Here is a 16,476-nt window from a genome sequence, read left to right on the forward strand (position 1 = left end):
TTTTTTTTTTTTAATGGTATTTAAAAAAATTTTTTTTATCGTTATGTTAATCACCATACATTACATCATTAGTTTTAGATGTAGTGTTCCATGATTCATTGTTTGTTGCACTGGTACATCTTAAACAAAAATGGTACACATCACAGTAGGACTACTGGATCATCTGAAAACAGCCTTACCAACAGCAATTGCTATGAGGTTGCACTTCCATAAAGCAGGGGTACCTTTATAGGAAAGGTGCATGTTCCCTGGTCCCTAGTTAATTGCCTTATATGAATTAGTACTCAGTAAGTATGCTAATTAAATTTAATATTAAATAAATAACTGTTTAAACGAAATAAATGGATATTTTAGTTCATTGTGAGGGATTCAAAAATGACACAACAGAGACTTTTTTTTTTTTTTTTACCATGGACAGAATGGGCATGAATAACAAACAGGAGAAAATGGCACCTCCTTTCTGAAGCTTTCCCAGAGCTTCCATCCAGGGAGATATCATTGTAGCCCCTGGCTTGCTACTACAGCAGTTTAGTCTTACCCCTTGTGAGGACACATCTCTATATACAGGACTGTTTTGTTACAGACTGAGAGCTAGAGCAGATAGGGGCCATATCTTGTTCATCCTTGCATTTCCAACATTTCTTGCAAATAGCTCAGTTCCGGGCATACATTAAGTATTCCACAAATGCCTATTATTTTGGAAGAAAATTGAAAATACCTAAATATAATAATATGCTTAAAGTAATCGGTGTCATATTAGATGTACACATAATGTCCTGTGAAAGGTCAAAGAAAGAAGTGATTAATTACATCAGGCTTGGATGAAGTAATATTAGAGAGGGCTCTTAATGGAAGGGAAGGATGTGGATTAGGTGCAATACAAGGAAAGAGAACTTCAAGTAAAGCAAAGAGTAGGAGCAGAAATTGATATGTGCTAGGTTTCTAAGTGAAAGGAGCCAGATTGATTTGGCCAGTCTTAAGGATTCGTTTATTAATTGATTCATCAAACAAATATATATTCAGTACCAAAGGGAACTGTAGACTATGAAAACACAGAAGAACCCCACCCCTACAGATTAAGCAAGCAAGACGTTGGCTTGCGGAAGCTCCACAGATGCCAAAAGTAGACAAGGTTCGATGGATCCAAACAAGACAGTTCATTACTCATAGCATGGCCAACAGCAGTAGGATCTGGATGGTTGTGCTTTTCCCTGACCCAAAGTCTCCCTGTCCCAAAGGGGTGATACAACAGACACAAATGACAGCTACACATGCAGTAGGGTGTGGTACCACAGAGGTACCCAAAGCTCAAGTCTCAGCACATTTTGTAGCAAGCAGTAAGCAAGCAGTGCCGTTCCCCCAGGGAGCAAGGGATCTCAGGGCAGAGAGGCTGTAGTTGCTATGACCCATTTAGTTGCCCATGTGACTAGCTACAGAAGCGGCTCAGGGGCAGAGGATGGTTAGGCCTTGCAGTTGACATACTCAGTGAAGATGTGCAGGGATCCTCCTCACCCATGGTAGACAGCCTCCCTCAACATACCTGAAGGCCAGACTAAGAAGTCTAGCTTTCCATCTGTAGGTAATAAAGACTTGCCAGAAAGTTTTGAGCAAACAGAAGAATGTTAGTGAGGGGCTGCCCTCAGGAATGAATGGAGAGGAGGATACCAGTGAGAGAGCTCACTTAGAATGGGGCTGTGATGGGTCACTGTTCAGCAGACGCATGGGCAAGGAAGAGGGAGGAGAGATTTCTCAGCAGTTCCAGGTTTTCTGCAGACACCCGGCTCATGGAGGTGGTTAGTGTGAGACAAGTGAAGGACATGGGAGCAGGGTGAACTGTGGAAACTGGAGCCATGTGAGATTGTATGGAGGCTGGAGGGAAGAAAGGAAGTGGAAAGGAAGAAGATATGGCATATCTACACGTTAATAAGACTAAAACCATGAGTTACCGAAACCAAGCCCCTTCATCCCCTTACAGTTCTAAGGCAGATGGATGTTTGGCCTGATATCATCCAGGGAGGCTACCATGACAGCTCAGACTTCAGCTTCTGCCTTTCCACCTGCCTTCTGGTATGTAGTTCCTTTACTCCCATCTACTTTCCCACCAGCCAAAATCCCCCTACTAAGTAATGAAGTGCACAGAGCCCATGAGAGCTTGAAACATCAGTAAGGCTGCCTTAGAGTCACACCACCCACTTTAGCATGGTAGCTTTTTCCTTCTTCAACATTTTTTTTTCCCCACTCTTGGCACTGCCTGACCAAGAGAACAAATATTCCTGTTTGCCTTTTGTTTGGTTGGTTTTTTGTTGTTGTTTTTTCCCCCCTGCTGGTGAATCTGTCTTTTAACAGTTTCATTTGTGTTAGCCTGAACAGTGAATCTGGGAGATGGTTTTCCCTATTCACATGTAAATTACAGAGCCATTCTCCATCACTTAGAAGCTGACAGGTGGAGCCCAGAGCAGAGATTTGTTCAGAATTATTCTGTAGACAATGAGGACTCTACGAGGGCCTTACCTTCCATTTTCATGTTGTCATTATTTTTAACAACAACAAAAAAATCTGGCAATTGGAACTTAAGGTGAAGATTAAACAGTATTTGACATAATAAACACAGATGGGGAGAACTTCTTCCATCCTTCGCTTTGCCTGCAGGAACTTGCACAGCTGCAACGCTTTTGTATCTCCCTACCCAAGAGGGAACTAGAGTCGGGGTATTTAATTCTGACCCTTAACTATTTCAGGACTGTCTTTCTTCAACAGCCTTTCGGCAAAACTCTTATTTTTAGGTACCTATGCTACTTTGATTTGTCTGAGATGGAGAAATGGTTTCTAAGGAATTCCTTCATTCAGGATGTACTGTAAGGTAATAAAATACATGTCACATATTACCCATTATTTGGTATAGTTTATTAAAATTATGCCTACTGAGAAATGAGCACAAATAGTCCCCAGTGAGAGAAAGACCTAGAAGATCTGCATTTTAATCTGAGCAATCCACTGACTGGCCTCTGGCAAATCAGTTAATCTGTCTGACCTTCACTCTTCCTCTATCTTCAAGTGGGAATAAAACCACTTGCCTATCTGCTTCACAGGAGTACTAAAGGATCAGAAGAGGGGATATAGGAGAAGTGCTTTGAAGAACTGTGAAACTGATTTCTGGGAACTCTAAAAACTGAAGGTGAAAATGCCTGTTTTATATACTTCATTGAAAAAAAATTATGTTAGGTTTGTTTTGTACTCCTGAAGTAAAACATGTTTGGATAGTTGTAAAAATAAATATTTCCTAAGTGAATGATCTGATAGAAGTCCAAGAACAAAAGAGGTCACTACTGTCCTTCTCCAGTATTGATTTTCTAGGTGGTGGGTAGGTGCAAAAATAATTCAGAAGAAAAAAAGAGAGAGGCTAATGGACGTGTGTGAATGCTAGGAGGTAAGAACCATGGATGGATTAATCTCTGGACTTGGAAAAAGGCAACAGGATCATGTTGTATGCCTGATTAATGCATTATAAGGGTGTGTTACTCTCTGACATATCTAGATATGAAAATTCATAATGTTCTATTAACAGTTCTTTATTTGGAAATTGGGGCATGAGGTCTTCTTTTCCCTGTCCTTTTCTGGTATTCTTCAATTCCCCCCTAGGTTCCACACTGAACCAGATTCGAGACTGCCCATCTATAAAGGAGAATGGTTGTAACATGTGCATAGTAAGCAGAAAATCATAATAAAGAGCTGAAAATAATTTAAATATTCTTGATTCAAGCTGCCATTTGGCAATGCTGTCCCATGCTGTGCGGAACAAGATTACAAAGGGATTACAAATGAGTCAGACTCAACTTTGAGGGTCATGGATATGTTCACAATCTTTATGATCCTGATGATTTCACAGATGCATGCATATGTCAAAACTTACTCTACACATATTCAGTTAATTTTATGTCATCTGTACCTTAAAACTGTTGACAGTAACATAACAATTTTTAAATACAAAAATTTATGTAAGTTTACACCTCACATCTGTCAGAATGGCTAAAATAAAAAACATACGAAACAAGTGTTGGTGAGGATATGGAGAAAAATGAGCCCTTTGCCACCTGGTGCAGCCATTGTGGAAAACAGTAGGGAGGTTCCTGAAAAAATTAAAAATAGAAATACCATATGATCCAGTAAGTCCATTACTGGGTATTTACCCAAAGAATATCAAAATACTAATTCAAAAAGATATATGCACCCCAATGTTTACTGAAGCATTATCTACAATAGTCAAATTGGAAACAGCCCAAGTGTCATCAATAGATGAACAGATAAAAAAGATGTGGTATATATATATGCAATGAAGTATTACTCAGCCATAAAAAGGAATGAAATCTTGCTATTTGCAACAACATGGATAGAACTAGAGAGTATAATGCTAAGTGAAGTCAGTCAGTCAGAGAAAGACAAATACCATAGTATTTCACTCACAGGTGGAATTTTAAAAAAGAGACAAACCAAAAAACAGACTTTTTTTTAACTATAGAGAACAAACTAATGGTTTCCAGAGGGGAGGTGGATAGGGGAATGGGTGAAATAGATGATGGGGCTTAAGAGTACACACTTAACCATGATGAGCACTGATAAATGACAGAATTGGTGAATCACTAATTTGTATACCTGAAACTAATATAACACTATATGTTAATTATACTGGAATTAAATTTTTTTTTTAATTTTTTATTCTTATGTTAATCCCCATACATTACATCATTAGTTTTAGATGAAGTGTTCCATGATTCATTGTTTGTGCATAACACCCAGTGCTCCATGCAGAATGTGCCCTCCTCAATACCCACCACCAGGCTAACCCATCCTCCCACCCCCCCTCCCCTCTAGAACCCTGTTTGTTTTTCAGAGTCCATCGTCTCTCATGGTTCGTCTCCCCCTCCGATTTCCCCTGCTTCATTCTTCCCCTCCCGCTACCTTCTTCTTCTTCTTCTTCTTCTTCTTCTTCTTCTTCTTCTTCTTCTTCTTCTTCTTCTTCTTCTTCTTTTTTTTCTCAACATATATTGCATTATTTGTTTCAGAGGTACAGATCTGAGATTCAACAGTCTTGCACAATTCACAGTGCTTACCAGAGCACATACCATCCCCAGTGTCTATCACCCAGTCACCCCATCCCTCCCATCCCACCCCCCACTCCAACAACCCTCAGTTTGATTCCTGCGATTAAGAATTCCTCATATCAGTGAGATCATATGATACATGTCTTTCTCTTTTTGACTTATTTCACTCAACATAATACCCTCCAGTTCCATCCACGTCGTTGCAAATGGCAAGATCTTGGAATTAAAATTTTTAAAAAGTTATGGAACTTTATAATGAATTATTCTTGGAGGGAGATCAGTAGGACTATTATTTTCTCATTGAGTAAAATCCAAGTTTTCTTTACCTCTTTAGCCATTTAAAGGCATTCATAAGGACATTTTATTTACCAAATCTTATTTTTCTTTTACATTTATACTAGTCTCCAATAGTTATCTCCTGTTGCCCATTTGAGCAACTGATTATTCTATTAGTTTTCTCTTGCTACATAACAAATCACCAAACATTCAGTGACTCAAAAAAACATGTATTGTCTCATAGTTTCTGCAGGTCAGAAACCCAGGCATGCTCTCATTGGGTTCTCTACTCGGGATCATGCAAAGCTAAAACAGATTGGCCAGGGCTGCCGTCTCCTCTGGAGCTGAGAGCCCTCTTCCAAGGTCATTCAAGTTGTTGGTAGACTTTAGTGTCTTGTGGTTGTAGGACTGAGGTCCCATTTCCCATCTGGCTATCACCTGGAAATCATTCTCACATCCCAACTGCATGGCCCCTTCCACGGACAGTTGATAAGAGGAATTTTTGCTTACTTCTAAGCCAGCAGAACAGCAGCTGTTCCTGTCTCTTTTAAGGACTTACTTGATTGTATCAGGCTCCCCCCTGAAAATCTCCCTTCTGATTAACTGAAAGTCATCTGATGAGGCACCCTAAATTACATCTGCAAAATGCTCTTTGCTTTAAAATGTATAGTAGTCATTGGAGTGATATCTCATTGTATTCATATTCCCTGCTCACACCTGAGGAGAAGGGATTCTACAGGGCGTGTACACCAAGAGGCGGGAATCTTGAAGGCCATCTTAGAATTCTGCCTGTCATAATTATTTGTAACTAAGGCAAGATTTTATACTTGTTTATACAAATTTTCTCTTTTTGTTCCTTTCCCAGGTTTGGGGGTATTAAATATTCATTCTGACTTATTTTGTCATCTTTGGCAGAAGCAAAACAGTAAAACCACTGAAAAGATGCAAGGACTGAGGGATGCTGAAGTGAGCGACAGATCAACGGACACTCAGGAAGTTTCTGCACTGCTGGCATGGCATTCTGGGCACGCGTGAAGTGGCTTTAACTGAGAAGATCATCAGAAACCCATGACTATAAATAAGAGACAGTACCAGGGAAAGCCAGAATCAGACACTAGCTCTGATCCAGGAGGAGTGTAAAGGCCTCAGGGGCAGGTTTGGCTGAGAATTAATGATTATGCCTCCTAAGAGAGGCTTACCAAGTCAATGTCACAATATCCAGAAACACACCATTACAGTTTTTAGGAAACAAAGAAATTGGGAAAAGTACTTTATCTGCACACATCACAGCATCAGGTGGGTAATGCTAGGCAATACAGCCAGGAAGAGATCTGATTAGTTAATGTGCAGACATGAGTTGTGAGCTGAAACTTCAGCTCCTGGGGAAGTGTGACTGGCAAGCACAAGTAAGTGTGGGAGCTACTAGGAATGGACTGGAATATTAGGGACATTACCAAAAAAGGAATAAGGGAAGCCCAGGTGAATGGACAGAGACAAAGATTAGAAAGGAAGAACTAGCACAGGAAGTCAAACATGGGGCCCACCTGCTCAGAATAAGGGTCTGGGCACAGATAGCTGGATCAGTCAGGAGAGGTTAGGTTACGTTACAGGAACAAACAATCCCCAAATCTACTGCAACAAAATTTAATTCCTTCACACACACTCTTGTGGACCTAGTTATCTTTCCAAGGCAACTGTCCTCCACACAGAAATGCAACACTTTAGGCTGACAGAGGCTTCACTATTGTGTAAACTACCCTCTTTATGGTTGGGGAAGAGCACAAGAAACATGGAAGTAAAGGACCTTATTTCTGACCACATTATGGTTGCCTGAAGTAAGTTATGTGACCATCCCTCTCCTTGTAAGCCCGGAGATTTTGAAGAACAGCACTATTTTTGACCACAAAATCTGGTTATGACTTAGAAGCTACCCAACACAGGCATTTAGAGCAAGATACTAGAGCCAAAAAGTCTGAGTTTGAACCCTGACTCTTCTACTTACTAGGTGTGGACTTCAACTTACTTTCCTCATCTTCAAATTGTACCTACTTCAAAAGAGTGTTGTAAGTACTAAATGAATTAATATGTCGAGCTTAGTATGTAGTAAGCACCATGTAAGTAATGACCATTATTAGAGAACAAATATGGGGACCCAGCAGCTGGCCTGGAAAGAGGCAGATTATCTGTGGAGTGGATGGATGGCCATGGTCAGTTTTAGGCCACTATATCCCTCTTCAGTCTAGCATTTTACTTCTTCTGCAATTGTTACGCCATTCATGACTGCCACAGTCCATGCTACTCCCTCTCCCTGGAGAGCCAGTTGGCCTTCCTCCTCCTGGTAACTTTTATGTCTCATTTGAGATGGCAGTTCTGTAAGCCTTTCTCTAATAACACAGGCAGAAATACTGCCTGTCTCCTCTGAGGGTAAAGCAAAATAATAACAAAATACATTTTAAAAAATTATCAACTACTTTTAGACAATGTACTAGGCATCATGCCTGCTTTTTTCTTAAAGATTTTATTTACAAAGTGCGAGTAGGGGGAGGGGCAGAAGTAGAGGGAGAGAAGAGACTCTCCAGCAGACTCCATGCTGAGCACAGAGCCCAACTCAGAGCTCGATCCCACAACCCAAAGATCATGACCTGAGCCAAAATCATGAGTTGGCCGATCAAGCGACTGAGCCACCCATCCATCCCGTGTCTGTTTTTTTTTTTCTCTCTCTCTCTTTCTTTTTTTTTTTTTTTTTACAAATACATATTGACCACCTACTTGGGAGGGATATACTGGTGAACAAAGCAATGTGCCAGCCCTCATGGAAGTTACACCAATGTAAATTGCTAAGTAAAAGGCATTATTATGAAAGTTTATATTAGAGAAGTTAAACAACTTGTCCAAAGTTTCACCACTAGTTAAAATCAGAATCAGTGTTTGAAACCAAGCCCATCTAATTCCAAGGCACCTACTGATAGCTACTGGATAGTATTTTCTCAGGGTTCCACTAAGCCATTTGGAAATAACTCTCTAGTAGGATAAAGTATATAGCTCTAGAATAATTATTGTTTTCTTAATATCTCCTCAAAGAAACTGTGAATTCTTTGAGGGCAGGGTCCCTGGACAATACTGAATTTAATAAATTAATCAAGACTTGTTACTAAAGCCCTCAAAATGATTTAAGGTTTGGGAACTGAATCTACAAGTTAGCTTCAACTCAAGTATAGACTGGAAGTGAGTTAGGAGTGGATCTGTAAGTGGGGAGATGAGTGGTAGGGGGCTAGGAAAATGTGGGAAATAAGGCTGCCACCTGGCAGGCTGTTTTAGGCCAAACTGTGCAGAAAGCAAGTTTATCTTTGAATTTTTGCTTCTCTTCCATTTTTGTGTTCCTTTACCTCACCCAGGGGCCCCTCTTTCCAGGCAGGCTAAACTCTTTAAAAGGAAAACATTATTAATGACAACAAAAGGATCCCTAATAGTAAAGAAGTATATATAAAATGAGGAAGAATTCCAGACTCCCAAGCTGGTAGGCACATTCTCTGAAGGGAGGAAAGAGGAAAAAGGCTTCCCAGCAACCGTAAGTCACAACACACGGGCAACCTCTCTTCCTGGCTGTAGGTCTACCCGGAGAACAAGCGCAGGCTCCACCAAAATTGAGGTAGAGGTGGTGGGTATGTGTGCTCTCTAATGACTAAGACCCTCCTGTTTGCTTCCCTTAACAGCAGTGATTCCCCTATAGCTACTAGTAAGTCACTACGAACTAGAAACTCTCTTGGACAATCGGTAATAATGGTACTTCGTCCAGCCGAATTCTTCCATGAGTGATTTTTTTTTTTAAGATTTTATTTATTTATTTGACAGAGAGAGCACAAGCAGGGAGAGCAGGAGAGGGAGAAGCAGGCTCCCCGCCAAGCAGGGAGCCCGATGCGGGGCTCGATCCCAGGACCCTGGGATCATGACCTGAGCCGAAGGCAGACGCTTAACGACTGAGCCACCCAGGTGCCCCTTCCATGAGTGATCTTAACATGACTCTTTATAAGGTTTCCTACAGAAGAAGATTAGTTAAGAATCAAGAGGCAAGAGGATGAAAATGCAGAGACTCTAGACAGGATGGGCCAAACATATTTCCTTCATGCTACACCTAAAAAGCTTTGTGATTCCCTAGTACGAAGAGACTGGTTATTAATACCACAACTATGTTTAACAGCAAATACACATTATATGTGTGATTTACAGGTTTCTGTGTACATGTTGTGCATATCCTGTGTGCATACCATCCAGTGGGTTTGCTGATGCCTGCCCTTCCTGGCTCACATGAGTGGACTGTTCACATCCTAACTCCACATTCAGTAATGTCACTGTGGTTGCCTGAAATTGGCCACAGTGGGAACACTTACACAATAGAAACTGCCAAATACTAGAAATCAGGGCTTTTTTTTTTCCTTTGGAGAGCCAGTTATTAAGCATTTGCCAGCATACCACTATGTAAATACATCAGGTGTGTAAAGTGTATCTATATGCATATATAAACATGCAAGTATTTATATGTGTATACATACATGTATATGCATATATATGTGTGTGTAGGCATACATTTTATATCTTCAGTGAAAGGTTCTTCCAACTTAATTCTATAGTATGAGTTCATTTCTCAAAAATATTGTATTGTTATTAAAGTATTTTAACTTAAAAAGACCACCTTATACAATGTAAAAAGATAAATATATTCATTTTACAAAATTTTTCTATAATTCCCTTGTAGTAGACAAAGATCAATAATAGCTATGAATTTATATTTGGAGTAAGAAAATCTCAATGACCATTATAAGTAAGGTCACACACCCCATGAGTATACAGTGTAAGAAAGTCTGTACCTCTATGACAAAATCAGTAAGCATATGTGAAAGCTCAGGTCACTAATGCTTCGATCTTCTTTACCTTTAAAAGCAGAGTTAATAGTGTCCAGTTAAGAACAGTTCGTTCTTAACTAATCTTTGGAAGCCACCGGGCCCATCAGTGGGCAGGGGAGGGAAAGACAGGTTCCTCCCAACACTGCACACAAGCTAGTAGGCCCTGGAGCTGCCTTTGGGCAAGCAGACATCAGAGCCAGGTGCTTATGACTTTCTCTAATGACTTGTCAACACAAGTCATTGGCCCAAGCTCCAGTAACTCTCAACAATGGAAGAAAACTCTTTGCAAATAGGGGAGTGCGAGGAAAGAACTTAAATCAAACTCAAAGCTTAGCACCTGCCAGATTTAATCCCTTCTTCTCTCCACTGACAGAGGTAATGAGTGGATTGCAAGATTTTACACCTCACCTCTGCTGTTTTAAAGACCTCAGATTAATAACAGAAATACATTTATATAGTGCTTTATATGTGTTGGCTCATCTAATCCTCACATCAATGCAACAAAGAAGTATTAGTCATGTCTTAGAGCTGGGGCAACAGAAGCTTGGAGGGATCAAATGACTTCTCTAAAATCACACAGATGGTAACTGAGAGGTCTTCTGACTCCAAGCTCAGTGCTCTTTCCTCTACACTTTCCCAGTGGTTGATGAACTGACATGGAATCCTGCTTTTAACGACAAGAGGAAGTCAGTCATCAATGCAGGTAAGCTGAGAAAACTTTAGGAGCAGCTGTTCCCCATCCCAGGCCTCACTAGACTGTATCCCTGCCTCTCTCCGATCTTCAGTGTTCCCCGAACCAGAACCAGTTATCAGAATATCAGAACCCTGAAATTCAAATGCTCATTCACACGCATGCAGAAGTTAGCTGTAATAAGTTAAACTGTTAACCTGTCTATATTTTCACTTAGAGGTAACTAAAGCCTAAAAGGTGCCAGGGTGGCTCAGTCAGTTAAGCATCCAACTCTTGATTTCAGCTCAGGTCATGATCTCAGGGTTTTGAGATCAAGCCCCACATCAGAGCCTGCTTAAGATTCTCTCTCTCTCTCTGCCCCTCCCCCCTAAAAATAATAATAAATAGAGGCAATTAAAGTCTTAAATGGGAGGAACAGCATTTGGGCAAGTCGTAGACATCAAGTATGTGGCTACATAGCTAGAATACCCACAGCACTAGTTGTCTAGCTTAATTTCTAGTATCATAATCTAAATGTCTTAGAAAAGGGATACCTGTTCCAATGGCTTGTCCAGATCTACCCAGACCTGGGGGTATAACTCAGGGGTAGAGCATTTGACTGCAGATCTACCCAGACCTGCCTAGGCCCTTCTAGCATCTTCACCTCAGCAGACAAATCAACAGTCACAGTACTCACAGAGATGATTTAATATTTAGGCACATATTTTGTTCAATTGTGTCATAAAAGTCTTCTTAGCATCTGTGTCAGTCTCAGACACTTGAAATTTTTTCTTCTGTCCCTGCCTGCCTCCCATCCACAATGATTCAAGAGACACAAACTGGGAGTTACATGTGAGATGGTGATACTTGACTCCATTCCTGCCCCCCCATCCTTTCAAAGTGGAACATGATTGCTTCCTTTAGTAAGAGAGTGGATTGTGGTTGTCACATAGATAAATGCAATATGGTTTCACGCCATGTCCATTTTGAGTTAGTAAGGAGGAACTCCCAAGAAGCATCTCCACTGAAGGAGAATTCAGGTGTTTTGATGCCATGCCAAAAACTACATTTTTGAAAAATAAGGTTTTCATGGCAAATCCAGGAAGAAGAATCTCTTGCCATCATCAAAAAATATCTACCATGTAGCATAACAAAAGTAATGCACTCTTGATATTAAATGGGGCCCTTGTTCTCCAGTGGCATCTTCAATCACAAATCTAATCAGGCATATAATCTATCCTGAAAGAGCCTAAGAGCTTGCTAACCACAGCTCGAATGTCTTTTCATTTTTTGGTGGGGGCGGGGGGAAGCTGCATTTTTGGAAGCCTCAAGTATAGAGCTACTCTACCAGTTTCTTCCCTTCCATATAAAACCTCCTAAAATCCATCTGAAACATGTTGACTTATAGGAGATCACATTAAAGATAAGGTAAGAAAATAACATTTTTCAAGTATTTCATTCCTATTGAAAAGGAGTAAAGAAGATTTTTCCAAGCCATGGAGGGTATGTAGAAGAAAATTGTTAGCAAAAAAGCGAAATGTGAAAATGTGATCCATATTGGAATCGATTAGGTCTGAGGAATCTAAAAATAGTCATTTAAACCTGGCACAGGTAGACTTCCATAGAAATTTGTGCCTACATTTTGTTTGAAATGTAATATTGACAGTAAATTAAATGCTGCTGTGGAACCATCTAACTCTGAAAGGATCTCCATGGTAAATATTCACTGATGGCTAATGCATGGTGCTTTCACACAATGACTGGAAAAACTATCCAAAAGCTTCAGCCTAGTGAGTTCAGAATCATCTTGGTTACACACAGGATGAAATTTTATTAGGTACAGAGTAGTTTTTCAAAAATATGAACATCTGCAGTTGAACTGAGTCTGGAGATGAACCCATATATTCATGGCCAATTGATTTTCAACAAGTATGCCAAGATCATTCAATGGAGAAAAAAATAGTCACTTCAACAGATGGTGCTGGGACAACTGGATATCCACACAAAAGAATGAAGTTGGAACCCTACCTCTACTATATACAAAAATAAATCAAAATGGATCACTGACCTATAAATAAGAGCTAAAACAAAACTCTTAGAAGAAAGCATGACATAAATCTTGATGACTTTTGATTTGACAATGGCTTCTTAGATAAGACATCAAAAGCACAAGCAACAAAAGAAACAGATAGATAAATTGGACTTCTTCAAAACTGAAAACCTTCACACATGAAAAAGTATTGTCAAGAAAGTGAAAAGACAACCAGGCTGTCTGGTAATTCATATCTCTGATAAGGGATCAGTGTCCAGAATATAAAAAGAACTCTTACAACTCAAAAATAAAAAGAAACACAATTGAAGATTTGGCAGACAATATGAATAGACATTTCTCCAAAGAAGATACATGAATGTGGCCAAAAAGCACTTGAAAAGAAATCACTAGCCATTCAGGAAATGCAAATCAAAATCACAATGAGATAACCACTTCATACCCACTAGAATGGCTAGCATAAGAAAAATTAAAAATAAGTCTTGGTTCCTTTGCTGTGCAAAAGCTTTTTATCTTGATGAAGTCCCAAAAGTTGCTTTTTGCTTTTGTTTCCCTTGCCTTTAGAGACATGTCTTGAAAGAAGTCACTGTGGTCAATGTCGAAGAGGTTACTGCCTATGTTCTCTTCTAGGATTTTGATGGATTCCTGTCTCACATTGAGGTCTTTCATCCATTTGGGGTTTATCTTCGTGTGTGGTGTAAGAGAATGGTCGAGTACCCCAATTTAATAGCAGCATGTACCCCAATTTAATAGCAGCAATGTCCACAATAGCCAAACTGTGGAAGGAGTTGAGATGCCCTTCAACAGATGAATGGATAAAGAAGATGTGGTTCATATATACAATGGAATAGCACTCAGCCATCAGAAAGGATAAATACCCACCATTTGCATTGACATGGATGGAACTGGAAGGGATTATGCTAAGTGAAATAAGTCAAGCAGAGAAAGACAATTATATGGTTTCACTCATATGTGGAACATAAGAAATAGTGCAGAGGACCACAGGGAAAGGGAGGGAAAACTGAATGGGAAGAAATCAGAGAGGGAGAAAAACCATGAGAGACTCTGGACTCCAGGAAGCAAACTGAGCATTTCAGAGGGGAGGGGGTTGGGGGGTGGGGGTAACAGGGGACGGATATTAAGGAGAGCACATGTGGTGATGAGCACTGGGTGTTATAAGCAACTAATGAATTGCTGAACACTACATAAAAAACAAATAATGTACTATACGTTGGCTAATTGAACATAATAAAAAATAAATAAATAGAATAATTCAAGCTAAAAAAATAAGTATTGGTGAAGACACAGAGAAATTGAAAACTTTGTACATTACTGGTGGGAATATAAAATATGACAGCCACTAGAGAAAGCAGTTTCATCAAATTCTCAGAAAATTAAACATAGAATTATCCCATGACACAGCAATTCCACTTCTAAGTAGAGACCCCAAAAGAATTCAAAACAGGTACCCAAACAAGCACTTGTACACAACTGATTATAGTGGCACTCTTCAAAATAATGAATGAAATTAAAAATGTGGTAAATCTATATATTAGAATATTATTCAGTCACAAAAGGATTAAGTACTGAAACAGGCTACAACATGAATGAACCTTGAAAACATTATGCTAAGTGAAACGAGTCAGACACAAAGGGTCACATTTTGTAGGACTCCATCTATACGAAAGATTCCAAAACAGTAAATACATAGAAATAGAAAGTAGACTGGTGGTTGCCCGAGATGGGAGGGAGAGTGGAATGGGGAGTAACTGCTTAATGATGTGGGGTTTTATTTCAGCGGGATGAAAATGTTTTCAAATTAGAGATGGTGGCTGCACAACATGGTGAATGTATTAAATTCCACTGAATTGTTCACTTAATAATGCTTAATTTTATTTAAATTTAACACCAATCGAAAAATATATGGACAACAGTCAGGAAATCCTTAGAATTTCTCTTATGAGCTAATGGTCCATTATAAATTTTAACTTCCAATCATATCATTTTTCTTTACTTTCTCCTTTTACTCTGTTCGTCTTTTTGTTCAGGGTGTAATTTTTTGTTTTCCTTTGACTCTGCTACAAGAGTACCAAACACAACCCAGAACACACCAGAGACAATATGCTATAGCCGTCTGGATAGAATCTTCATTGTTTTCCCTCTTGTAAATGGAATTTGGATGTCTTCACTGAAGTAGATATTGTTTTGTTTATTCAGAATAGCACCATCCTTTCCTATCCCTAAGTTTAATGAATACTTCTTCAGCCCAGCTGGTTCTAGCAGGGTCTGGCAGTCATAGCACATGACTCAGTGTGGGCCAGTCTTAGACATAATTCAAGGAGAAGCACATGACTCAAGTCATAATTATCAGATGCCTTCTCCAAGATTTATTAAATTCAACTAGAAGAGGAGAACCCTTTTCTCTTTGGCTAGCAAGACATAAGAATGAAGTTCACAAAAAGCTAGAGGTATCACTCTCAGATTTCAAGATACAATACAAAGCTACAGTAATTAAAACAGTATGGTACCAGCATAGAAACAGACATATATATCAAGAGAATAGGATAGAGAGCCCAGAAATAAACCCATACATCTACAGTTGATTAATCTTCAACAAAGAAGGCAAGGAAAAGATAATCTCTTCAATAAATGGTATTGGAAAAACTGGACAGCTACATGCAAAAGAATGAAACTGGACCAGCTTTTTTTTTTTTTTTTTGGACCTATTTCTTATGCCATATACAAAAATAAACTTAAAACAGATTAGAGACCTAAATATGGGAAGTAAAATCATAAAACTCCCAAAAGAAAACATAAGCAGTTCATCTTCTGTACAACATTTTTCTGAATATGTCTCTTCAGGCAAGGGAAACAAAAGCAAAAATAAACTACTGGAACAATACCAAAATAAAAAGCCTTTTCACAGTAAAGGAAACCATCAACAAAACAAAATGCAATGTACTGAATGGGAGAAGATATTTGCAAATGATATATCCAATAAGGGGTTAATATTAAAAATATATAAAGAATTGATACAACTTAAAACCAAAAAAAAAAGCCATAATCTGATTTTAAAATGGGCAGAAGACAAAAAAGGGGCGGGGGGGCAGAAGACATGAACAGACATTTTTCCAAAGATATACAGATGATCAACAGAGACATGAAGAGATGCTCAACACCACTCATCATCAGGGAAATGCAAATCAAAACCACAATGAGATATCATTTCACACCTGTCAGAATGGCTAAAATCAAACACACACACACACAAAAGTGTTGGCAAAGATGTAGAGAAAAAGGAACTCTTGTGCACTGTTGGTGGGATTGCAAGCTGGTGTAGCCACTGTGGAAAACAGTATGGAGGTTCCTCAAAAAAATAAAAATAGAATTAATATATGACCCAGTAATTCCATTACTGGGTATTTACTCCCAAAAAACAAAAACACTAATTTGAAAAGATACCTGTACCCCTATGTTTAC

General features: G+C 39.2%; 1 long non-coding RNA gene across 1 annotated transcript in view; it reads right to left on the minus strand.

Annotated features, from left to right (window-relative positions):
* Positions 1-16,476, minus strand: part of LOC129046031 (uncharacterized) — a 414,819-nt gene that overhangs the window by 83,463 nt on the left and 314,880 nt on the right. The gene's annotated exons all lie outside the window — the stretch shown is intronic.

Source organism: Mirounga angustirostris, unplaced genomic scaffold (genome assembly GCF_029215605.1).
Source record: "Mirounga angustirostris isolate CCGP_5_RB_7025 unplaced genomic scaffold, mMirAng1.0.hap1 SCAF_15, whole genome shotgun sequence".
In the NCBI taxonomy this organism is placed as follows: domain Eukaryota; kingdom Metazoa; phylum Chordata; class Mammalia; order Carnivora; family Phocidae; genus Mirounga; species Mirounga angustirostris.